Source organism: Mustela putorius, unplaced genomic scaffold, assembly GCF_011764305.1.
Source record: "Mustela putorius furo isolate JIRA1106 unplaced genomic scaffold, ASM1176430v1.1 tig00003875_pilon_pilon_pilon, whole genome shotgun sequence".
Lineage (NCBI taxonomy): Eukaryota > Metazoa > Chordata > Mammalia > Carnivora > Mustelidae > Mustela > Mustela putorius.
In genome coordinates this window covers 9,186,762-9,212,251 of record NW_025422026.1, presented here as the reverse complement: position 1 = coordinate 9,212,251, position 25,490 = coordinate 9,186,762, and positions in this window count along the sequence as shown.

Here is a 25,490-nt window from a genome sequence, read left to right as displayed (position 1 = left end):
TATTTTACTCCAGCAGCCTGAGCTGACTGAGACATATGGGTAGACATTTAAAAAAAATTAATTATGATATATTTCAAATGTTTACATTTCTCATTAATTCCTTTAACACATACCAAAATATTTCCTTATAAATGTGCCGTTCACAAGATAATCACAACATGTAAAAAGAGGGCTTTGGAGTTCTGCATGGCAAGACATTTCGAGTGTTGCTGCTGCCTTGACAAGTGGGAGCCTCATAGGGCCCCAAAGTCTTCACCACCTACGTCCTTTTGAGCAGCTGGGTAAGGGTGTCCCCTACTCCCTGCCCCTACCGTCCCAGTCAGCTGCTTCCTGCAGCATCCCCAGCCTGACGGCCTCATGTTCCTGCCAACCCAAGGAGTTGTTCAAACAAAGCATTCACATTCTCACACCAGAGCCAATGATCGTGTCACCCTCTTGTCACCGCAGAGCCTGCTGCTCACATATGTGGTCATTCACTCTGTTCCTGAATGTCACCCCCATGTAGGCCACCATGGTGCAGAGTCCTCCTCCCCTTTGCTGTGAGTGTGTGTGGCTCAGAAGCTGCTGCTGATATCCACTGTTGGGTGTTGTGTGTCTGGGCATCTTGGATTACAGAGGGCTGGGGATCCCTCTTTACCAGTGAGGCAAGTCAGAGGACGTAGCAGATTTTGTGATTTGGTAGCAGGATTGTAAGGTGAACATTCTTGCTGGTCACCTTTCTTCACTGTTTTTCTGTGGCTCTGCTTTGCTGTGCATGATCCCACCTGCAGAGAAGGTTAAAAGGGCTTACTTTGTGGACTTCTTGAATAGGGGACCCATAGAAATGATCCTGAGAAGGGCTTGTTTTGAACCATTTGCTATCCCTGCCTTTTCCCGAGATCCACAAAAGCTCTGATTCAGGATTAGCCAGAGGCTGGGAAGATCTTTCCTGAAGGAAGAGGAGAAAGGTCTTCATGGTGAAAGGAACATCACAAATGGAGAGAAATGGGCCCATCTCCACTCAGTACCAGGATGTGATTCCAACCCAGCTTTGCTCTTTCCAGTCCAGTAGTCTCCTTAGCAAATCAAGGTCCTTGTGAATCCAGAGAGGGCCTCCCATGAATAACGGGGTATTTACTCTAACCACCTGCTTGAAATTCTCCTCACCTCTCTGTCCCTCCTTTCCAGCTCTGGATTGGCCTCCACGAGCAACTTGGTTCCTGTATTTGTCAGGGTTCTCTAGAGAAATACAATCAATAGCAGGCGCATATATAAAGAGAGAGCAAGAGAGAAGGGGGGAGAGAGACAGTGACGGAGAGAGGGAGGGATTGAGAGAGAGATTTTAAGGAACTGGTTGCCATGGTTATAGAAGCTGTCAACCCCACAATCTAGAAGCCTTGCCATCACACTGGAGACCTGTGGAGGACCCAGTGCATTCCAAAGTCAATCCGCTGTAGAATTCCTTCTTGCTCAGGGGATGTCAGGCTTGTCCTGTTCAGGCCTTCAACTGATTGGATCAGGCCCACACATGTTATGGAGGATAATTTGCTTTACCCAAAGGCCACTGGTTTAAAAGTTAATCTCATCCAGGGGTACCTGGGTGGCTCAGTGGGTTAAAGCCTCTACCTTCGGCTCAGGTCATGATCCCAGGGTCCTGGGATCGAGCCCCACATCGGGCTCTCTGCTCAGTGGGGAGCCTGCTTCCTCCTCTCTCTCTGCCTGCTTCTCTGACTACTTGTGATCTCTGTCAGATAAATAAATAAAATCTTTTTAAAAAAGTTGATAAATATTAAAAAAAAGTTAATCTCATTAAAAAAAACCCTATTATTCTAGAAACATCTAGAATAATATTAGACCAAATACCTGGGCACCATGGCCCAGCCAGGGTGGTTCATAGGATGACCCATCACTGTCCTCGTACTGAGCTACTGGACATAGCCAGACGAGGTCACACCACAGTGCTGCCCGGATTCACGTTAATTTATTAACTAATTAATTGATTAAGAATTGACTTTGAATACAAAATCTTCAAATGGCCTCTCTGCATCTTGAGAGGAATGCAGACTCTCTTCTTGGGTCATCTGTGCTCCCTCCTCCACGGCCATTCTCTCCCCATGTGTGCACCTTGCACGTCCCTGAGGACACACAGGCTCAGATGTGAATCGTGCCCACCTGAGCACCCCCCTGTGTTTGGACCCACCCTCCTTCTGGCAGCCCTTCTGTCTCCTCCATCACGAACCCGTCTTTGCACACTCATTCTTGCCCAAGGATTCCCTGTCTTACAGTAGCCTCTCTGCACACCTGTCCTCCAGCTGTGCTCCTTTTCTTTGCTCCCAGCATAACCAACCTTCTTGAGAAGCTTCCCCACTCATGCGGTCCTCACTCGTCAACAGCTCCACTCTGGTTTCTGCCTTCGCCCGCATAAGACTCTGTGAGAGTCTCTGGTCACCCCATTTCCTCCCGTGTGAGCCACATGGCTCACACTCACTCTCCCCTCCTTGATTCTCATTCTCCTAGATTCTGGACTGTTTTGATTTTCCTCCTGCTTCACTGGCTACTTCTCCACTGTCACCCTTACTGTCTTCTCTACCTGACTTCCAAATTTGGGGATTTCTTGAGGCTGGAAGCCACAGCTTTTGTTTCTTCCCTTCATTCTTTCCTTGGGGAGTATCATCATCTCTTCCTCCAGACTTAAACATCACCATTCAAACCCAGATTCCCAAAAGTGTATCTCCAGCCAGACCTCGTCCGTAAGCTCCAGACCCACATCCCAAACTGACCCCTTGCTATTTTCACCCAAAGGTCTTGTTTCTCACATCGCAGACCTGCTATAGCCACATCATGGTTTCCATAGAGCCTGTCCCTATGCCGTCTTGCCCCAACTCTCAGTGGCACCACCAGCCACGCAGAAATCTGAGCACAGATAGGTGGGATTGTGTGATTTGTCTTTTTGTCCTCGTTACAGCTCACCCTCAATTTTTTTTTAAAGATTTTATTTATTTATTTGACAGACAGAGATCACAAGTAGGCAGAGAGGCAGGCAGAGAGAGAGGGAGAAGTAGGCTCCCCGCTGAGTGGAGCCCCCGATGCGGGACTCGATCCCAGGACCCTGGGATCATGACCTGAGCCAAAGGCAGCGGCTTAACCCACTGAGCCACCCAGGCACCCCCAGCTCACCCCCAATTTTGTCACATAGCTCAATTCCATCCTTTTCACCCCGATTTCTATATCCCATTGACCTAGTCAAGAAAACCTTCCTGGGAGGAATCCTGCAAAGCTCTTGGCTCTGTTCCTCTCCACTCCTACCTGCTGTCCTACAGTCCTATGTTTAACACCCCAAGAATAGAGCTTTGGTTATCTATATAGATCATGTCACTCTTGGGCTAAGACTTTTCAATAACTTCCTATTGTGTTTATAACGAAATTTGAGATCACTGAACACAGCCCAAAGGCTGTCTCAGTCTGCCCCTCCCTGTCCTCCCGGCCTTCACTCCCCATGTTCCACCCACACTGGCCTTGTTTCCAGCGTGGGAACGCAACCCCCAAGCCCTTTCCTAACTCGGGTTTTCTCCTGCTCTCCCTTCTCCCCTCCTTCTGGAAGTTTCATCTTCCGTTCTTAAATGGGTGGTTCTTCAAGCTGCAAGCCTCAGCTTTCAATTTTCACCTCTGCCCGTCTGTCCAAAAAAAGCCCCGCCTCCCACCTTCCTCCTTCTAAACCCCGAGACTTGTTTCTATCCTATCACCACAGTTTGTAATTCTGTATCTACTTCCTTGGATCCAAGTCCTCCACGGTGACAGATCTGAGAGAGCGGGGCTCAGTCCATGCTGCTTCTCCGTCTGTTCCTAGCATCCAGCACAGCGTCTGCTCACACATCCTGTCCCCAGGAAGCTCGCCATCCACGGCATTGCTGGGACAGGGGAGGATGTGGTGAGAGGTACTTGTATTTTCTTCCGGGCTCTGTCCTGGTGGCCTGTGCGATCTTTGACAAACAACCTCTTTCTCAGCCTCACATTCCAAGTGTATGGCAGACTCATCACAGCCAACATCTTACAAAACTGAGCAGATCACAAGGCAGAGATGAACTGTTCAATGGGGAGAGGCCTGACTTTTTAATCTCATTGAGGCTCCTGGGAAAATTGCGTCTGCAAAGAGGATGGTCGTGTTCATTCCCTGCTCAGCTGCTGCAGATCTTCTCAGACAACGTATGGATGGGACCGGTGTGTCCTCAGTACAGTCACCTGTCTCCCAACTGTGTGCACAGAGAACCCTCTCTTACTATTGCCATTGTAGGGACCTAGTTAGCCAGAGTGACTCCATCTTGGTTAAATAGCCATTTTGTTGTTTGTGCAGTAAAACTTAAACTGACCCTGCCCGCCCCACCCCCGAGGAACTTACTTAAAAGCAAGTCTGGGAAAACAGTAAAATATGGTCGACCAGTCCCTGATAACAGAGCCCAGAATGCAGGGACGAGTCAGGCCAGGTGGAGACATCCAATCAGTAAAGCGCACACTATCTCCCTAACCACCAAAGAATGTAAACCCCGACTTTTGGGCTCCAATTCTGACCAGAGTGATAGGCTAGTTCAAACAGCTACTGTAGGGTAAATTGTAATTCGACTGGCCACCTGCATGTGACCTAACATGACTATGCAACTTCTCCGTGTCTTACAGTCTCATTGGCCAGGCTCAACCACAGGGCCTTTGCTCTATAAAAGCTAGTCTGTGAGGCTGGGGGTGGTAGCTCTTTCCATAAAGACAGCCCTGGCCGGTTGGTTTGATTCTTGGTGCTGGCGTGAGATAAAGCTTTGCTTGACCTTTGCTTTGTATCAGTTATGCTCCTTTGATCATGGACCCCATCAGTCATAAAATACCAAGATGGTCTCTGGAATTTCCTGGGATTGGCAGAAGCCACAAAGTTTAGTGGTCGTCTATGTTATCCCTGGGGGTAATCAGCAGGAAACGCTTCCCAGGGTCCGGGGCCTCAAATCCAAGTGGACCAGGCTGCCCATATTTGTGAAAACCCGCCTCTTATATCATCATTAATCACCAGGCACACAAAGCTGACGGGAAGTTTTAGGGACAAGAGACAGGAAAAGCTAGAAGGACAGCAGAGGATACCGTTGCTTAGAGAAAGGGAAGGATAATCTCCAGAAGTCTGTATGAGTGAGAATTAAGAATCAGGGAGAAAAGGATTTTGAATGTGAGAGCAAGTGATTTTAATTGAACCCTTTTACTTTAGATATTCTTATTTTGGCTAGAGCTTATCATGCTCAGGCAAGTTGTTAAGCACAGTCTTTAAAGTTTATGTAACAGCTAAGCTTCCTTTTCGATTTTTCTTGGGGAATGCCATTCAGGAGCAATGGGGTTGGGGGGGGTGCTTGAAAGCGTGGGGAGGAGAGGTGTGCTTGCTGGAAAAGAACATATCAGCCACAAACATCTTGCCAGAGAACTTCAGCCTGGAGTTAAGAATGGGGGACATCAGGATGTTTTATAACAGGATTCCCCTACATCTGCCTTCCTCTGCTAGATGGGAAAGTCGGTCCTTCTTGGATTCCCGTCAAGGGGCCTAAAGGGGTACCTGGGTGGATGCCTGTGCCCCAGAAGTTTTTTGCTTGGCTCCTCTCCTGTGCATGTGCTCTGCAGGAAGCGACCTGTCACCTCTCACACCAAAAGAGGCTTCTCTGCTATGGATTGTCACAGAGGGAGAAAGAAACCAGCCCCCTCGCATGCTGGGACTCAGGCCTCCACGAGGGGGCTGGGCCCTGGGGTCTTGGGAGTAGCCATGTCCTGAGAACATTTCCCATCTTTTCTCTTTCTTTGTCCCTTCCTTGGCCACGAGCTAGATGACTCTCTTCCCTAAGAGGTTTTCCAGCCCCTGATGTAGGTCTGGAGATGCTTCCTCCACGGCTGCCAAGACCTGCCAGCTTCTCTTTGAAGCCCCAACAAACGCAGCTTCGGGTCAAGCTCTGCCCCCTCTTCCCGTCACTCCTGTGGTCTATCCCATCCTGGTTCAGCCTGTCCAAGCTCGGCACTATTCGGGTCACCTCTCTGCTTCCAGATTCTTCTCTGGGCACTCACTGCCTCACTGCACACACAGTTTCTGCAAAGGTGTCCTTGCCTCCACCTGGGTTCCCTTTATAATGACCATGCCTTCCGCCCACCCCTGCCAAAGTCCCCATCATTCCGAGGGCTGTCCAACATCAGAGCTTCTGCCGTCGAAGTGTGCCTCTGCACAGCCCTCTGCACATCTCCTCCTGCATCCGTGTCTTCCCATAGCAACCTGACCTCTTGCCAGGGAACCTGTTTCCCCTATGTCGTAGTTGTTGGTAAACGCCTCCTCTTATCTTCTATCTATAAAGTCCTTGAGAGTGATGATTGATCTGACTCAGATTTTTGCAGAATGCCTAGTACCTTGTTCTTCTAGTAGGCACTTAAAATGTGCCAATTTGGCTGAAGATTTGCCCTGGACCCTGTGGCTATACTGAATAATGAACAGGCAGGCTGGACCATGGAGTGCCCCTGAGTGTGCCTTGTCTTCAGTGGTGGCCACGTAGGATGGAGATTTCAATTCTGGGAGCAATTTGGACAGTGTCACAAAATAAGTCTGTTTTGTCAGTCACACAGAGTTAAGCTTTGAGCCAATCCTTAAAAAAAAAAAAAAAAAAAACCAAACACAGAGAGGGAGGTAAAAGAAACCTTGGAGAAATGTTTTGATCGTTGATAAGAGTCTCTGGGTAGTGAGCAGGGAGGTCCCAAATGCGATTGAATGTACATTGTTCGTTCGTAAGGATGCATTGGACAAATTTAGGTGAGCACCTATTACGTGCTGTGCCTTCCACATGAGGTACGCGGGGGTGACTGAAGTATAGACCTTGACCTCACAGGGTGTTCGTACCAGGGTTCACAATGCCCTAGGTAGTTGTTAGCTTTGGGCCCATGAGGATGGTCAAAACAAGTCCCGGCCCCCTCGGACCCTTACCACTGGGGGGAGGGGGGCTGCAGGAGAGAGAGAGAGAGACGAGTTAAACTATCATTTCAAATCCCACCGTGTGGTGAGGGCTGGGAGGAGAGTAAGCTCAGCTCAAGAAATGCTGCCAAGGAGCAGAAGCGTGCCCAGATTGTGCAGGGTCAGATTGTGCTCCTGGATCTTGAGGGAGGAGCGGGTCTTCCTGGGGGGAAGCCTGCAGCCTGAGCAATGGGGCAAGGAAACTCCCATGCAGCTCATCGGTCAGATGGGCCTGGGTCCGCATCCCAGCCCTGGGGCCACCGCTAGCCACGGTTATCATTTTGGTCAACCACAGCGTGCTTGGGAGTAGGAGTGAGCAGGGCACCTCTGGGGGTCCAGCTCAGGGTGGTCAGGGTGAAGGTTCGGAAGGCCTGGAACTGCAAGTGTTGCTGGAGAAACCCAGGGCAGCCAGCCTTAACAATCTGCTTTCTTAACATTTCACGGCATCAGCGTTTTCAGCTACATTGTTTTCTGTAGCATCGGCAGCAATGCTGGACAAAGCAGAAGCACCCCTTTAAGGACCCAGACCTGAGACCCCCCCGAGCGCCGAGCGCCCCCCCCCATCGGACGTTGATGGAGGCATCTTTGAAAACCCACCTCGCATCTTCCCCCTTTGCTCTGGGTCATGGAGGGGTGGGGGCAGAAGGGATCTGCCCTTCGGTGTGTCATTATTACCTTTCAGAGCCAGGTCATGGAGGCCACACTCGGAGGGGGGGGTGCCCTGAGCTTAATGCATTGCTCTTCAGCTGTTTTGTCTTGGTGGTCTCCTGGCTTTTGTTCCAAATTAATTTTGAGAGCGCCCAGGCCAGTATTGCTGCAGCCAACCCGCCTGAAATCTCTTGGGGCTCTTTGTGTCCTGGGGAGTGGTATGGAGGCATTAGTGGGGGGGGGTCACTGACAGACAGCCCAGGAATAGTCAAACCCCAAATGAGGGGGAGTTTGGGCTGAGATGAGACCTTTGAGAGTTCAGGGAGGGGGTGGGGGATGGGAAGGCATCTGGTAATGTCACAAAGACTTTCACATTGATGACTGGATGATTTCTTCGTGATTAAAGCATAATGGATGTGTTGGCTCACCTCGTGTTTATTTTTCTGTAGCCTCGCTCTGCCCCTTCTCCCCTCCGAATGGAAGTGGCCCAAATCTCCTTAGCCAGTGCCTGGTTCCTTTAGGCTTGCAGGTGCCCCTGCTGGGTCTAGGGCATGGCTGGGTGAGCGATGACATCACCACACAGGTGAAACACCTAGAGGTCCCTCAAGTCAGGGTTGGAAAGTTACTGGAGAGCAACGAGGGTGGATGAGAAATGAAGAGGAAATGGCTCAGGCCAGTTATTCCTGCTTGTTTCTGCCTGAAGACGTCCAGGCCGTCCATCATGGCTGTCTCCCTCTCCTGTTCCTGAAGGGTGACTCTTGGGGTTTCTGGTCTTCGAGGAGACCTGCTCAAGCCTAACCGAGCATTTGGCCATTTGCTAGATCTTGGGGATCGAAATCAGGGCATCTCCTGACCCTGCCCATTGTCATGGTTCAGCCTTGACTGTTTATATTTAAAGCTGAATATTTGAAATGGGTCCAAGGGCAACCCCTCCACCAGCCCAGAAAGAAAGAGCAGGCTTGTCTTACTTTGACGAGCCCAGCAGGCAGGTCACTGATTTTATTTTATTTTTTTTTTAAGGTTTTATTTATTTATTTGACAGAGAGATCACAGGTAGGAAGAGAGGCAGGCAGAGAGAGAGAGGGAAGCAGCCTCCCCGCTGAGCAGAGAGCCCGATGTGGGGCTCGATCCCAGGACCCGGAGATCATGACCTGAGCTGAAGGCAGAGGCTTAACCCACTGAGCCAGCCAGGCGCCCCTAGGTCACTGATTTCTTGGTACCCGGAAAGCTAAGGGAAATTTCGCCTGCTTGCTTGGCCATCTGTGGGGGCCGCAGCTGGGAGTGAGAACGAGGAACCCAGTCCTGGTGAGAGGCCTCTCACGATTGGCCAGGACCGACGCCCAGCCGAGGAAGGGGCAGAATGAGTACCTGTCCCTCGTTGCCCATGCCTGAGGGGGTTCACGGTGGACAAGACTTTAGACATAGACGAGACTATCGCCAGGGGAGTCCCAGGCAAACTGGGATAAGGTGGTCACCCTGAGGGTCACCCTGAGCTGGCTTGTCTGCTCCAGGGTGATGGGACACATCACATGGCTGAATGGGAGGCTTCCTTCTGAGCGTGTGGGGAGCCCTTTGCCACCGAGTATGGGGGACTCAACCCAGTTTTCCAGAGCAAGTCATTTATATCTCATTGTTAAGATAGTTTTGGTTTGTTTGTGGCATCAAATGTCCTGGGATGCGTCTGTGGGCCTCCTTTGTGATTTCTTCCTCCCATAGTATTTTCTCCTGCCAAGATGTACCACTGGGCACTTCTAGGCAAGATTCCTCATGACTTTCCCCGTTTGAACAGACGGTGGCCCACTGTGCCCCACTCTCTGTAAGCCGGGATGTTTCTCATTTTATTGCCACTGACCTCCAGGCCTCCACTGAGAAGAACATCTATTTAAATCTTAAACATAAAAAGATTTCCTTAATTTATTTTCCTTGCCTTCCAGAGGGAAAGGGGGAATAGAGAGAGAAACAGCTGGAGGGGGCGGTGAGGGAGAAAAGTGCGACCGAGATCTGAGGAGTGTGCCCAGGGCACCCACGCGAGGAGAGGAAACACACACCAGGAACAGTAGCTTCTGGGAGACAGAGCCCAAATTCATAGCATCAGGCCGTTCTGACATCTTTCTCTGCCCTAATTCCCTCCTTCCCTCTCTCCTTCTTTTTCTTTCCTTCCTTCCTCCTTCCTTCGCCTTTAACTCCCGCATACTCCCTCTGTCTTCCTTTCCTTCCGTTTGTCAGTTGTGAGTATTTTGGTTTGACTCAAGAGAAACAGACAGCTGGTGCAGCCTTCCTTGCTTCGGTAACACCAGGGTGTTTATGCTCACACTTTCCATCTGATGAGGGGAGTGGGCGTGCAGGAAAGCAGCTCGGTGTTCCGAGCTTTGCGAGTGGGTGGGGGGTGGACCGTGGTGGGAATGGCCGGCTTCAACTCCAGGGTCGTATTGCTGAGCCCTAGGGAGGTGAGAGTGGTGTGCGGGGTGTATAAAGGAGGGGGAGGGCATGGAAATCATTCGATATCTGGCATTATGCCCGGTGGCTACTTTGGAGGGAGCCCTGCCGCCATGATTTTGTAGGTGGTAATGGGTTAACAAGGAGGGAAATGATTTTGGGGGGAACTTCCAACAAGGAGGAAATGAATTATGAAATTCACCCACCTCAGCTGCAAATGGAGACCCGGCTTCCCCCTCTAACTATTCTGAGGACTTCTTAGGGCCCCAGAGCAGTATTTTCAGCTTTGGCTGCACATTGGATTTGCATGGGAGCTCTAACAACTCCTGATATCCGCGCCCACCCCTGGAGATTTTTATTTATTTGGTAGGGGCCCATGCATCGGGACATTTAATAGCTCCAGGGGACTGTAATGCGCAGTAACATTTGAAAACTACTGTCTCAAAGTGCGGCTGGGGGTGGCCAGCATCTAGCATCCACCTGGAAACTTGTTAGAAATGCAAAAGCTCAGACCCCACCCCAGGCAAATCAGAATCTGCATTTTATTAAGATCCCCAGGTAGTTCACGAGCCCAGAAAAGATTGAGAAGCTTGCGTCAGATACTGTGCCCCTAGGTAGGTGGGACTGGCCAGCAGCTTTCCTGAGCTCTTACACTAGGTATGCAACAGCTTTGCTGAGCTGTTGTATTAGTCAGAAGCCATGGAGTGGTTGAAAGCATGGTGTTTAAGGGCTACCCCTGAATTCAAAACCTCGTTCTTCTGCTGATTAGTTGTGAGGAATTGGGCAAGGCAGTAACCATTCGGGACTTTGGTCTTCTCATCTGTAAAATGGGCACAGTATGCACACCTGTCTGGCAGGGTGGCTGTGAAGGGAACTCCCCATGGTGTGTTCTCCCCAGCATCTGGGTCATAGCAAGGACCATGTGTTAGCTACCAGCACTACTGCGATGTGCTGATTTCATCGTTAGGACTGAAGGATTTTTATCAAACTTGAGCTCCTTATTCAGTAAGGTGGTTGGGAGAAGAGGTTGACTTGAGTTAGATGGTAACAATATTTTGTTTTGATTTTCTGATCAACCCTCCAGGAGAATTTCTAGCATACTAATGTATGTATCCGAGACCAGCAGTTATTAAAAAGGCAACCTTTTTTTCTTCCTGATAGTTTCAGAGACGGGAACCGGGTGTTGGGACATCAGGGATTCTGGGAACTGGGTGTTGGGACATCACAGACAAATCACCCCCTTTGAGCTGTCCAGGTTATAGCCCCTCGTTGAACCCACTCCCCCATCCCCAGGGCCGGCCGGTCTGCTTCTGGGAAGCTGCAGACATGCTTCTACTATATGGGAGCAGGCCCAGAGCCAGCCTGGAGGTTCCTGGCCCAATAAAAAAATGCAATCCTCAGCAGAGCCTGGCCTCAATGACTCACTGCTCTAAAGAATATAATTCATATATCTAGATGAGAAGCTCGTATATTTGCTGGACACTGTTGCAATGGTGGAGTGGTACTGATAGCCAATCAGGACCATTAGTCAAAAGTGTGACCTCAATTCCACCCAATCAGGCAATTCCCAGAAGAGCTGGACCTTCTACAGATTTCCTGCTATTTGTAACTCACTTGGAAGCCACGGGCCAGGGACTCAGAACAACCTGCTGGGGACGCTAGTTTCCTTGGCTTTGTAAACTTAGGGCCATGCATGTTTGGAGAAGGGTTTTGTGACGTGGAGCCAGGAGATACTACATGGAAAAAAAAAAAAGAGGTTGGTTGGTTGCCTAAATTGAGGACAGCTGCCTCTGCCATCCTTCTCGTGGAGACGGAGCCCACAACTAGCATCTTACCGATTTGGAGCCAACGTGCTCTCATGAAAACTCTGCTATTTTGTTTTACCCACGTTTTTATGAGGATATGTGCTATGGATTCATATTTTTAAATAATGTCCATGGAACATCTGGCTACACTAATGTTTCACAGAACAAATTTTGGGAGCTGCATAAGAGAATTTTGATGCTGCAGCAGCTTTCTGCTCTTTGTATCGCCTTCAATCAATCCAGCCAATCAGTGAATTGAACGCTGGGTTCTGGGGCTACTTTGCAGGGCATCAGTGAGGAGGGCTGCTCAGAGGGCACCCTGAAGGGCAAGGGGAAGCCAGCCTTCTGAGGAGCTAGGGAGGGAGCCCTGCAGCTGGAGGGAGGGGGTGAGCAAGACAAGGCAGATATGTAGAGCCAGAATATGCAGGCCCTTCTGGGCTGTGATAAAATGCCTTTTTGGCAACCGCGCCCCCCCCCCCCCCCCCCCCCCGTGTGATGGGAAGCCACTGAAGCATTTCCAGCAAGGATGTGACAGAATCTGGTTAATTTTAGAAATATATAACTTCACTGGATGGAAGATGGTCCATAGAGCAAGAAAACTAAAAGGGGGTGGGGCAGATTACAGTCTCCAAATATGGCTGCCAACAATAATGCTCTTCTCCCATATTCTTCCAGAACCTGGAAAGTTGTTAGAAATGCATCAAGAGGGGTGCCTGGGTGGCTCAGTGGGTTAAGCCTCTGCCTTCAGCTCAGGTCATGATCCCAGGGTCCTGGGATCGAGCCCCATATCAGGCTCTCTGCTCAGCGGGGAGTCTGCTTCACCTGCCACCCCCCCTGCCTGCCTCTCTGCCTACTTGTGAGCTCTCTCTCTGTCAAATAAATAAATAAAATCTTTAAAAAAAAAAAAAGAAATGCATCAAGATTCCATCAAGAGAAGAAGTCTGAAAAGAGAGAGAGAGAGAAGAAGTCTGATTGCATTCCTCTGGAACCTGAGCAGGTTGTGACTGGCTCATAACTGATAGAATCCAGTGGAAGAAGTTGGACTCCCTTTCCCCCAAGGCTGCCATGCTGGACAGGGGGTGATTTGTCTCTGATGTCCCAACACCCAGTTCCCAGAATCCCTGATGTCCCAATACCTGGTTCCCAGAATCCGTCTCTGAAACTATCAGGAAGAAAAAATGGTTGCCTTTTTAGTAACCGCTAGTCTTAGATACAAACATTAACATGCTAGAAATTCTCCTGGAGGGTTGATCAGAAAATCAAAACAAAATATTGTTACCATCTAACTCAAGTCAACCTCTTCTCTCATCCACCTTACCAAATAAGGAGCTCAAGTTTGATAAAACTTGGGGACGCCAAACACATGGAGAAGCCCCACGGAGGTGCTGCACTTGGCAACCTCAGATTCTGAGTTCTCCCAGCTCATGTGCCAGGCATGGGAGTGAACAAGCTTTCAGATACTTTTAGCTTCCGAATGTCAAGACACCCTTAGCCTTTGCATCTTCCCCCTGGAACCCCAGACAGCAGGGAACAGAGACAGGTGTCCCTGCTGTGCCGTTTTCAAAATCCTGATTGACAGAATCATGAGCAAGTTAAAGGGGTTGTTTTAAGTGGCTGGGTGTTGGGATAATTTGTTACGTAGCAGAATAGAGAACATAGGTAGGGAACTGTTGTAGTGGTTTGGGCAAGAGAAGGTAATGTCTTGGATTTGGGATGGTCAGATCCCATCAGCTGTAGATCACACAAGGAACACATCTGTATTACAAAAAAGCTGGGTTTATTACTTGCTGCAGCAAGGAAGCCTGCACACCACAGGGAACCATAGAGCACTCAAAGTACCCCATAGGGAAAAGGTGATTAGAAAGTTTTGGGGACTAAAGTTAATCATGGGTGCCATTAACAGGAATTGACCAGAATTTTGTTATTTTGGAAGCTGCTCTCACAGTGAGAGATCTTATCTTTATTTGCTCTTAATTTTATTATTATTTTTTTTTAAAGTAAACTCTACACCCAACATAGGGCTTGAACTCAAAACCTCAAGATCAAGAGTCACATGCTCTACTGACACAGCCAGCCAGGTGCCCTAAGAGGTCTTATTTTTAGAACTCATGAGTCTGTATGCAGATTAGTCTGTCTCCAAGATCAGTGTGCCTGGTCTTAACTGGAAGATAGGAGTCTGAAGGACCTAGTGTCAAAAGACCTTGTGCTTTAGGTAGTCTGGGACACACACCGTGGCTTGGTGTAGCACAGAGTATCTGCTGATGAGTCAGGGTATATTTTGCAAGTTGTGGCTTCTGTTTTAATTCTAAATTCTCCTTGACAGCTTGGCTGCCAGCTGTTCATTTGAGGAGTGAGATTGTGATTCTGTTAAAAAAAAAAAAAAGACTCCTGATCTTTAAGAGATCCAAACAGAAATATTGACAGTACCAATCAGCAGTTTTTCAAATGTTTTGGTCTCAGAACATGGATCTTCTTAAAAATTATTGAAGAACCCAGAGGACGTTTTAAGGTGAGTTTAGTCATTGATGTTTACTATGCTGGAAAGGAAACCTTAAAAAAATGCAAAATATTTAATTAATAACGTTTGCTTATGTGTATTTATTTGTAACACAAGTGACATTTTGTGAAAAATCACTGCATTTCAAAAGTTAGCAAGAGGAGTGCCATTGTTTTACGTTTTTGCAACTCTCTGATATTCTGGCTTAACAGAAGATGGTTGGGTTCTCATTTCTGTTTCTGAATTTAGTCTGTTGCAATATGTTGTTCTGGTTGGAGCATATGAAAAAATTTGACCTCACACAAGTGCCTAGTTGGTAAAGGGAGGAGAATTTTAAAGATAGATAGATTGATTAGAGAGAGAGAGAGAGCACATACAGTGGGGAGGGGTGGAGGGAGAGAATCTTCAAGCAGACCCCCTGAGCAGGGAGCCAGACTCAAAGCTCTATCTCAGGACCCTGAGATCAGGACCTGAGTTGAAACCAAGAGTTGGTTATTTAACCGATGGTGCCGATGGTGCCCCAAGGCAGTATTTAATAGACTTTTTCAGATCATTGTGGATATTCTTTGATAAAATATCAAAGGTGGTAGCTTCTATTTGTAATCATCTCAATGAACTTTTTGTACTCTGCTGTATCACAATCCACCGGTGTGTCCGAGAGTTTAAAATAGGTCTCTGCCCATGTGCAATTATATATTATCATTCATTGGTCATTTGCTAGCACTGGTTTACTGGACATGCAGATCTTCCAAATGTTAGCCCATTTCACTGTACGATATTTAAAAAATCACATATGTTAAGATCACCACTGATCAGGAAGCTGTCAAACTCAGGGTGCCAGATACAATTTTTCCAAAATTCTAATGTTTGTGTTAAAGATTGAATTTTATCATTGACAACAAAAGCTGTCAGTTGCTTTCCTTGAAAGGACAAGCTCCCTTTACTCACTTTTGAGAACATTTGTGTTCTCATCTGTCTCATCTGTCTAACCACATCTGTCTAACCAGAGTTTGTCTCTTAGTCACACTTTTGGGTGGTAATGGTATTCCATGAACAGAAGTGGCTAGTTTAGCTGGTCATGGAAACATCTGTGTAAGCACTTCTCCTTGAGAATTATTACACAATTATTATACTTTGGTGTGTTGAAGAAGTGTGTATGGGTACACACTTCCATTCTGTAGCACACTGTAGGAAGCAGATGTAAACCCAAAAGTTTAGGTTTAATACAATTATGAGTACTTCTTTGTATCACACTACTTCTTCAAGGACCTCTTCAGCACCACTGGTGTTCATTTGAACGTGAGTGGGTGGCATTCAAGGAAGCAATGTCTCTATGCTGCCTGGATTCACGTTTGGGCACCAGCTGCCTGGATTCACGTTTGGGCACCATGGCTTTTGCACCATCAATGCAAGCGTCAGCACAGTGTAAAAGCTTAGCATGATAAGAAAAACAGACTTGATATCGAAGTTTCTCTAAAATGGTCTTAGAGACTCCCAGGAGTCCATGGACCACCAAGACCATGGACCACAAAGACAAAAACTTTGATAGGGAGGAAGGGAATGGGACTATCAATGAAATGGGGGCCATGAGTTGGTAATCACTGAAGTTGGGTCATGGGTACAAGGGGGTTTATTATACTATTCTGTTCACTTTTATGTATTTGAACTTTTTCATAAGGAGAAGTTGAGTTGGAGAGATTGAATCCTAGGACTCTAGCTTTAGTATCTGGGTGAACAGGAGTGTTGTTACTAATGGGGGAGAGCAGGGACAGGTTTGGACGGGGAAATTTCATAATTCTGTTGAGGACACATTACATTTGAGGTGCCAGTGGTGGGACATCCACTTTGGGTATGTGTGTCTGGAACCTAGAATCTCCAGCACATAGCCGGTAGTTTAAGCCATGGAACCAGCTCTTAGGGTGAGAGTGTGGAGAGAAGGGAAGGTCCAGTTGGGCAACCTCCTTCATGCTTTGACTTTGCTCATTGGGCTTTGGCTGATTCCCTCCAGCTCTCAGAGCCTGCATTAAGACTTTCTCAGCTCTGGGAACTGGGTACTTCCCCATTGGAATTCAACCTCATCCTCTGGTGTTCTGATTATCTCTGGGATTAGGGGGTATTAGGAGAGTGGAGGCAGAGAAGGAGGCTTTTGGATTTCCTGGGAAAGCTCCAAGCAGTTCTTACCCCCTCCCCATCTGTTATGATGGGAGCTAGTGGGAGGGGTGGAGATCCCAAGAAAGTCAATTCATAGAGACTCTTTCAGTCTAATTTGGACTAATGTCTGTAAACTCCTCCCACCAGAATATTTGGGGGATTGTCGAGAGTTTAGATATTGTGTTTGTGGCTAGTCTGAAATTCAGTCAACCTGGATTCAAGTTCTCCTTCCTGGTCGTGTGACCTAGGGCGAATTGCTGAAGTCCTCCAAGTCCAAATTCCCTCAGGTCTACAGTAGAGAGTGAAAAAAAGCACCACATCATTGGTTTGGAGGGAGGAATAATGAGGCAATGCAAAAGGTTTCACATTCAGCAAGTTTTCAGCTAACGTGGGGTTTTTTCCCCCCACCTTTACTCTATCCTTGCTCCTCCCTTGGGTGGACTTGATGTCAAGCCACCGCTTACATCTTGCTGTTGGAGGGAATGAAAGAGGAGAAGCAGTGACTTATGCAGGTGACCAGATGGCTTTAGGAATAGCTGTTCTTATTGGTCTTGGATCTTCTTTTCCACTGTTTCAGCCAAGAGTTCCCAGATCCAGCTCTCAATGACTTATCAAAGACAAAAACCAGATCCATCAGGAGCCAATGAGGTCTTTCTATCTAGAACATTCAGGAAGCCCTGGTGCCCCGAAGAGCCTCACTGCTGTCCAGGGGCAGGATGAGTGGGGCCATGCAGAGCCTGTTGCTCCCAACCTGCCCCCACCTGGCTGCAGTCCTGCCATGTCCCAGCTCCCATACCATGTTGGAACCGACTTTACAGGGGCTGCCTCAGGCTCCATGGGTACTCCCCATTTGGTCCCTATCATTAAAAATTTGCCCTTGAGGACAATTAGGCATTTGTCCAGTAGCTGTCAGAGACACTAGTCCCAATTGGTGTCTCCGTGGTCTCTCATCCTGGCATCTTTCGATCACCTGCTGTGCTTGGTGGGCTCTGTCTGATGCAAAGTCAGTTACTCCACATCTCCCGCCATCTTCTGCTCAGCAGCAGGGATATCCTCAAGGTTTATTTTCTAGGCATAAGTCCTGGGGTAGCCCTGATCCCAGGAGGCACAACATGAGGTGGCCCGATCCTCAAGGAAGGCATCAAAGAAATAACTGTTTTGGCAGCTGTTTTTGCTCAGACGGGGGAAGGTGTCAAGGCAAATCCTGTTCAAGCTCACCCGGGGTCATTTTCGCCTAATTGAACCAAGATCCCCTAAGCGGTCTCCAAGTTATTCTTTTAATGTGTTCGATTTCACCAAAGCTTAGTGTCTATCTTCCCATGTCTCTATTTCTATTTGCTAAGAATCTTCTTTATGACAGATGCTGACAGAAACACCGAGAATACAAAAATATATTAAGGAAATATTTTTATTAAAAGGAAGATATTACTTAGTTATTTGAAAGAGAGAGAGAGAGATGATGAACTGGTTGCGGGGCAGAGGGAGAGGGAGAAGCAGACTCCATGCTGGGCAGGGAGCCCCATGGGGAGCTTCATCCCAGGACCCTGAGATCATAACCTGAGCTGAAGGCAGACGCTTAACCAATTGAGCCACCCAGGTGCCCCATGGAAGAGGACCTTAGAGATGGTGTCTGCGGGGCTGAGAAGGCAGGAACAAAACCATCAAAATGCAAATTGGCTCTGCTTCCCAGAGCCTTTTGAATACGAAGCTGGAGTGGTGGACCAGCTCCAAGGAGTGAAACCAAGTAGTGTGTGAAGAACAGGAATGCTGGTGGGCATGGCTCCAGCTGGCCACCCCGAGGAGCTATATTTACACCAGTACTCCCAGGGCGAGCTCTGCAGTGTCATGGGACAAGACGACTGTGGGGCTCCCTGGGGAGGGTCTGAGGTCGCTGGTTCTTGGCTGGGTTCACACGCAGGAGCATTTGTACACTGCCCTTCCCAGCCACCACCCATCTGTAGGAAAGGTAGACTTGGAGTGTGTGCCCAGCCTCCAGGCCCCAGGATGGCAGTGCGCGCATTTGCCAGGATTCTGTGTCTGGGAAGACTTATGAAGATGCTGGAATTTTCCCGAACACCATGCTGTGTTAATTTCACACCGCCTGTGGCTTAGGATTGCACAGCCCAGGGATGAGAGAGGTGATCAAACTTGTCTTCTCTCACTGCTACAGGCAGGCAGCAAGAACGGAGTAGGGGTTATCCTTGTCCTCCCGAGGTCCGCCGGTGGTGGTCAGGCAGGCTGGGGGTAGGGGGGGTGGGGACACTAGGGATGGCTCCTCTGACTGGCCAGCACGGTTAGTGAGGATGATCCGTTGAGCAGCTGGAGCGAGTTCAACACCAGCCAGCAGGCAAGACCCTGGCATTGGTTCTCACCTCTGTTACAACTTATTGGGGAGTAATCCCAGAGGCTGTTACTACCAGCCTTGTCTGCCTCGGTGCAGAAAAGCATCTGCAAGCTGTTTTTCATTCCTATGGTGCTGAGCATGGTGTTTGATACATATTGGATATGCAACATTTAAAAAAAAAAAAAAACAGGGGCGCCTGGGTGGTTCGGTGGGTTAAAGCCTCTGCCTTCGGCTCAGGTCATGATCTCAGGGTCCTCGGATCGAGTCCCGCATCAGGCTCTCTGCTCAGCAGGGAGCCTGCTTCCTCCTCTCTCTCTGCCTGCCTCTCTGCCTACTTGTGATCTCTGTCTGTCAAATAAATAAATAAAATCTTAAAAAAAATAAACAATATGCAATGCTCACCATGTACCAGGACCTACGAGTGGCACATTGTATCCTTTGTCTCATTTAGCTGACAAGCCTTCCTGGAAAGTAACTGTTACTGCTCCATTCTACTGAGGGGGAAGCAGAGGCTCCCAGACCTTAAATAAGTTTTCACCATGTGACAATGTTGCATTTTACTGGAGCCCTGTGTTCCTGGAAAATAGTGTGGATTCTTATCTCTAATTTACTGTCAGATCAGGACACCTCTATGCATTCCTACTGTTCATAATTTTCCCCACTCCTGATTTCTCCTAGTCTGGTTCATTCCATTTTTTTAAAAAAAAGATTTTATTTATTCATTTGAGAGAAAAAGAGAGAGAGAGCGAGCGAGCAAGTGAGTGCAGGAACAGGAGGGAGGGGCAGAGGCAGAGGGAGAAGCAGGGTCCGCAATGAGCAGGGAGCCCAGCCAGAGGCTCGATTCCGGGATCCTGGGATCATGAACTGAGAGAAAGGCAGATATTTCCCTGACTGAGCCACCCAGGTGCCCCTCATTCCATCTGATAAAAACTTCTTTTCTCCCCAGCCCTTGAGATATTTGTAGATCGGAATGTTCTCTCAATTGCAATAATGACTTTTCTGTCTTATGATAATGCTTTCAAATAAATTCTTCCCTTACTTACCTCCAGAGTTGTTTTTCATTTGGCAGTAGCTAACATTCATTGACTACTTATTTAGGGCCAACCCTGTCCTAAACCCTTACTAGGTCATATCTCATTTTATTCTTAAAAGAAAGCTATATGCTAGTCCCCTGCTGCACGTTAGAAACGAAAGCTAGAACCCAGGATTCTTAGCGTCAAAGCAGTCTGGCTTTTCAATTTTACTCATCGTATCTGATGACCACCCACAGTGCATTCTTGGTCTGAAGAGCAAATGATGGTAATGATCTTAACTCACTGATTTTGATAATTATATCATGGCTATGTGGGAGATTATCCTTTTGCAGAGGAAACTCAACACAAAAGAATCTGGAGGTAGGGCCCCTGGGTGGCTCAGCGGTTAAGCATCTGCCTTCGGCTCAGATCATGATCCCAGGATCTTGGGATCCAGTCCCACATCGGGCTCCCTGCTCAGCAGGAAGCCTGCTTCTCCCTCTCCCCATGCTTGTGTTCCCTCTCCCACCATCTCTCTCTCTCTGTCAAATAAATAAATGAAATCTTAAAAAAAAAAAAAAAAGAATCTGGAGGTGATGGGATTTCCAGTCAAATGGTTCAGGAAAAAAAAAAAAAACTGTACTTGTAACTTTTCTGTAAGTCTGTGGTTGTTTCCAAATAAAAAGTTATTTTAAAAACACAAGATCCTGTGTGTGGGACATCTCGCACAGGGTGGAGCGTGAGAACACAGGACTCCCTTTGCTTTTACCTTCCTTCATCTCTCAGCACAGAGCTCTTCCTCCTGCACCGTGTCCATCATTTCCTCTTCTTGCTCAGACTCCCGCCATGGCTCCATGTAAACAGACCAAGCCCAAACTCCCTGGGCTGCTTTGGAAGCTGCCCTATCATCATTCCTCAGTCTGTCCTGCTCGTCTTCTCTCACCTGTGTGACTTGGATATCCTTGCTCATCTCCATCTTGCTACATTTTTTTTTTTTTTAAATCTTGACTCTTCCAGGTGGTCTCATGGTGAGGATTCTGCGCGCTCATTTTGCCTGCACTCATCCTCCTTGGTCAAAAGTTTCTATCCTCGGAATGGGAGAAGATATTTGCAAATGACAGTACAGACAAAAGGTTGATATCCAGGATCTATAATGAACTCCTCAAACTCAACCCACAAAAAACCAGACAATCATATCAAAAAATGGGCAGAAGATATGGACAGACACTTCTTCAATCAAGACATACAAATAGCTATCAGACACATGAAAAAATGTTCATCATCACTAGCCCTCAGGGAGATTCAAATTAAAACCACATTGAGATATCACCTTACACCAGTTAGAATGGCCAAGATTAGCAAGACGGGAAACAACATGTATTGGAGAGGATGTGGAGAAAGGGGAATCCTCTTCCACTGTTGGTGGGAATGCAAGTTGGTGCAGCCTCTTTGGAGAACAGTGTGGAGATTCCTCAAGAAATTAAAAATAGAGCTTCCCTATGACCCTGCAACTTCACTACTGGGTATTTACCCCAAAGATACAGATTTAGTGAAAAGAAGGGCCATCTGTACCCCAATGTTTATAGCAGCAATGACCACGGTCGCCAAACTATGGAAAGAACCAAGATGCCCTTCAACGGACGAATGGATAAGGAAGATGTGGTCCATATACGCTATGGAGTATTATGCCTCCATCAGAAAGGACGAATACCCAACTTTTGTAGCAACATGGATGGGACTGGAAGAGATTATGCTGAGTGAAATAAGTCAAGCAGAGAGAGTCAATTATCATATGGTTTCACTTATTTGTGGAGCATAACAAATAGCATGGAGGACATGGGGAGTTAGAGAGAAGGAGGTTGAGGTAAATTGGAAGGGGAGGTGAATCATGAAAGACTATGGACTCTGAAAAACAATCTGAGGGATTTGAAGTGGTGGGGGGGTGGGAGGTCGGGGTACCAGGTGATGGGTATTATAGAGGGCACAGATTGCATGGAGCACTGGGTGTGGTGAAAAAATAATGATACTGTTATGCTGAAAATAAATAAATGAAAAAAAATACTCAATTAAAAAAGAAAAGTTTCTATCCTCTAAGACTCCGTTTCACTTCCACCCATTTCCAGAAGTCTTCCATACCTGGGTGACTGCACCACGGATGGGTGCTGATGCTTTTACCCCCTGAACCTTTGGGCAGACATTTAATCATTTTCTCTGGTCTCTGGGGATTTCACCCTTCATGTCAATTATTATCCTTTCCATGACCTGAGCTACGAGACTGTGGCCCCGAGGGCCCAGAGCTACTAGAAAATAAACTCTACAAAGGCTGGGATTTTTGTTGGTCTTGTTCATGGATGAAACTCAGAGCTTAGAATATTGGCATCTTGTAGCCGTTCCATGCATGTGTACGAATTTTTCATGAACGTCCTATACCTCATTGCATATCCTACGGTGTGGAGCATAGTGATCTGCAGGTGTGGGCTCAGGAAATGTGTGTTGAACACATTAATGGATGGATTCGATTGGCCAGTAGGAGCATCAGCGACTATCACAGATGGTTTACTGTCTCTGCTGCAGGAAAGGGGGATGAATGATCCGTACCCACATTTGTTTGGTAGCACTAGGACACTGACTCTAAAGTCCTTACAGGAGGGACAGTAGAGTCTGTGGCTGAGGCTGACAGCCCTCACTGCAGTATTTACGGGTCTCTCACACACACGGCCTGGCAGGGCTCTTTCCAAGTTGTTTGCACACGATTAATTTCCTCTCCTTGGATAAGGCATCATCTGGCCTTGGCTGTGGCCGGCCTGATGAGACACCTGTCCGACAGGGGCTATAGGAGGTGAACAGATGTGCAGGCAAGCCTTGCAGGTCTATCAGTCTCCTGCAGGGCCAAGGTCAAGGACTTTAATACTAGAATCTGACAGGGAGCCCGGACAAGTTGTCAGAAAGGCATCTTTGTGGAAAACGGCAGACGTTACATGCAGGTGGATTAAAGAGGTAGCAATTTGTACTTGTGAGCACCTCCTAGATCATGTGCGAAGAAAGACCCTTCACCTATATTCTCTCATAAACGTTATGAGCTAACAATGAGTTTGGGTCATGTGTCCCTTGAAGCCAGGCATGTGTCCGTGCTTGCCGTCCACACCTCCCCATTTCCAAGTATCTCATCTGTTCACTCCAGTCAGGCTTTGTCCCCATTGCTCCATTAAACAGTTTTTTTTTTAAAAGATTATTTATTTATTTATTTGACAGACACAGATCACAAGCAGGCAGAGAGGCAGGCAGAGAGAGAGAGAGAGAAAGAGAGAGAGAGAAGTAGGCTCCCTGCTGAGCAGAGAGCCTGATGTGGGGCTCGATCCCAGGACTCTGAGATCATGACCCAAAGGCAGTGGCTTAACCCACTGAGCCACCCAGGTGCCCCTGACTAGTAGAGAGTTTAAAGAGTGTTTGATCAGCTTTTACCTACTTCTTTCCTTCCCTTCTTTTCCCTCAATTTAGTGCAACGCATGGTAGACTTTAGAATCCTGAACGTGGTTTGGAGATTGGCTACACAAATACCTTTAGAGACCCAGATGGGGGCAATGATGGGGTCAGAGTCTTACAGTCAATTAACCACAGAGCTGAGTCAGTTTCCTGACGAGTGTTCATTTCACTGAGAATTTTCACTTTCCCCTTTGAGTATCTGAATTTGAGGAGAACAGTGTCCCTGGCTGCTTACTTTGCTCATTGGTCTTCTAGCCTCGTGCACTGGCTTCTCTCTGGCCCCGACAATTGCCAAGTCTGACCTTATTTTATAGAATCCCAGAGTCTAGATCACAGATGGTGAACACTTGGCCCATGCGTGGCCACTCCTGAATTAGTGTCCGTGGCAGACATCATTAATCGATCACGATACTTCATCCTGCTGAGCTCTAATGTGACTTCAGAAGGCTTCACAAGCTTCACGCAACTATGATCAATTGACCAGAGTTGACTTTCAAGGTCACAACAAGACTCACTTGTTATTGATTGCCTGAATATTTTCCTCCTTATAACTTCAAATTCTATCCATTCCGGTCTGGTCTCATTTTTCCCTCTTTGGAGGTGACGTAATTTGATCTAGGGTGTGAGACAGTGCTTGTGAGATACCACATTTTAGCAGTAACACCTGGAAGCAGTGCTGACCCAAAGACATCGCATTTTAATGGTAAAAACACGAGGGCTTCAGGCAAGCTGTCTGTATCTCTCCAGTTACACCAGGAGGACAAAAGACTTCGGTTTCCAAGTTCAAGGCCAAGCAACTTACCAGCAGTGTGACTTTGGACGAGTTGCTTAACCTCTCTGAGCCTTACTTTCTCTACTGAATGTAAGAAACAGTTGACATAAACTATTGTGGTTGCTTGGTGTAATTGTTCTGCATAAATCCCTTAGACCCCAAAGCAATTTATCCTAGGAAAGCCATTACCTTCTCCAAGTTCTCCTGAGTTTTGGGGATTGTTTGAGGCTATAGAAAGAGCACAGCTTTGGAATCAGACAGACCTGTGTTTGGTCTTGGATTTTCCACTGACTGCTTGTGTAATGACCTTGGGCAAGTGACTCGGTCTCGCTGAGTGTCCATCAGAGCTCAGGGTCTGTTTTAGTGCATGGTGGCTGGCGTGTAGTGAACCCACACCAATGAATAAAAATACATCAAGCCAACTAGTATTATATATTGAGCAGCTACTATGTGTCAGGGCTGGTGTTAGTGATAAGGCAATAAATGCAGCAGGTAGAGAGAGATCCTATCTCCATGGAGTTTAGGAGCCAGCTCATACTGATAATGATGATTTAAGAACTCCTTCTCCCAGGCTGACACAGAACTCTTGCCTTACTCAGGACTTCAGGCTTTCCAGGTGCGTGACATCTCTGGGTAGGTACCGGACTAGGAGAGAAAGAATATGATGTATAGCATGGCTCTGCAGCATGGTTTTGGAGAAGGATGGAGAAATTTGCCCAGATGTCCTTGTCCTGGACTGGAGTTGGGCTATAGAGGTCCTGCCCCGATCTGGCAAAGGATGCATGCCTAGGAGGCTATGTTCCATCTGTGCCCAGCTCTGGCCATGTCCTGGCTCCCTCGGAGGCACACGGCCCTGGGAATTTCTGCCAACTTGAAAGCCATCCAAACAAAAAAGCAGAACTTCCCAGGAATGGCTGTAATTTCTTGATGGGGAGTTTAATTCTGTGGTGACAGTTCAAGCTTCTGTGGAACGAATATCATGTCAATGCTATTTAATAATATGGTAACCACTGACCATTTAATTACACGGTAATTGTCACTTAGTGGCTGGATAATTGCATAGTAAGTACCATCTAATTTCAGGGTAAAGGGTAAATACATGATTATTTCAAGCTCCTTAGGCACAGTATAGGTCACTCAGGAATTAGGTTTGGATTGACTAAGTATAAATTACCTAGAAATCTGTTTTCGGGTGATTACTCCTGTCATCCTTCCCCGACAAAGCCCCTAATGATTACCATACAATTAAAGAGAGATTTCAAGGTTTGGGGCCTCAGGAACTTAAAGGGACATGGCTTCATTTACAGTCAGTCATTGCCTACTGTGGAAGAGACATTGCTCACTTTGGGAGACATA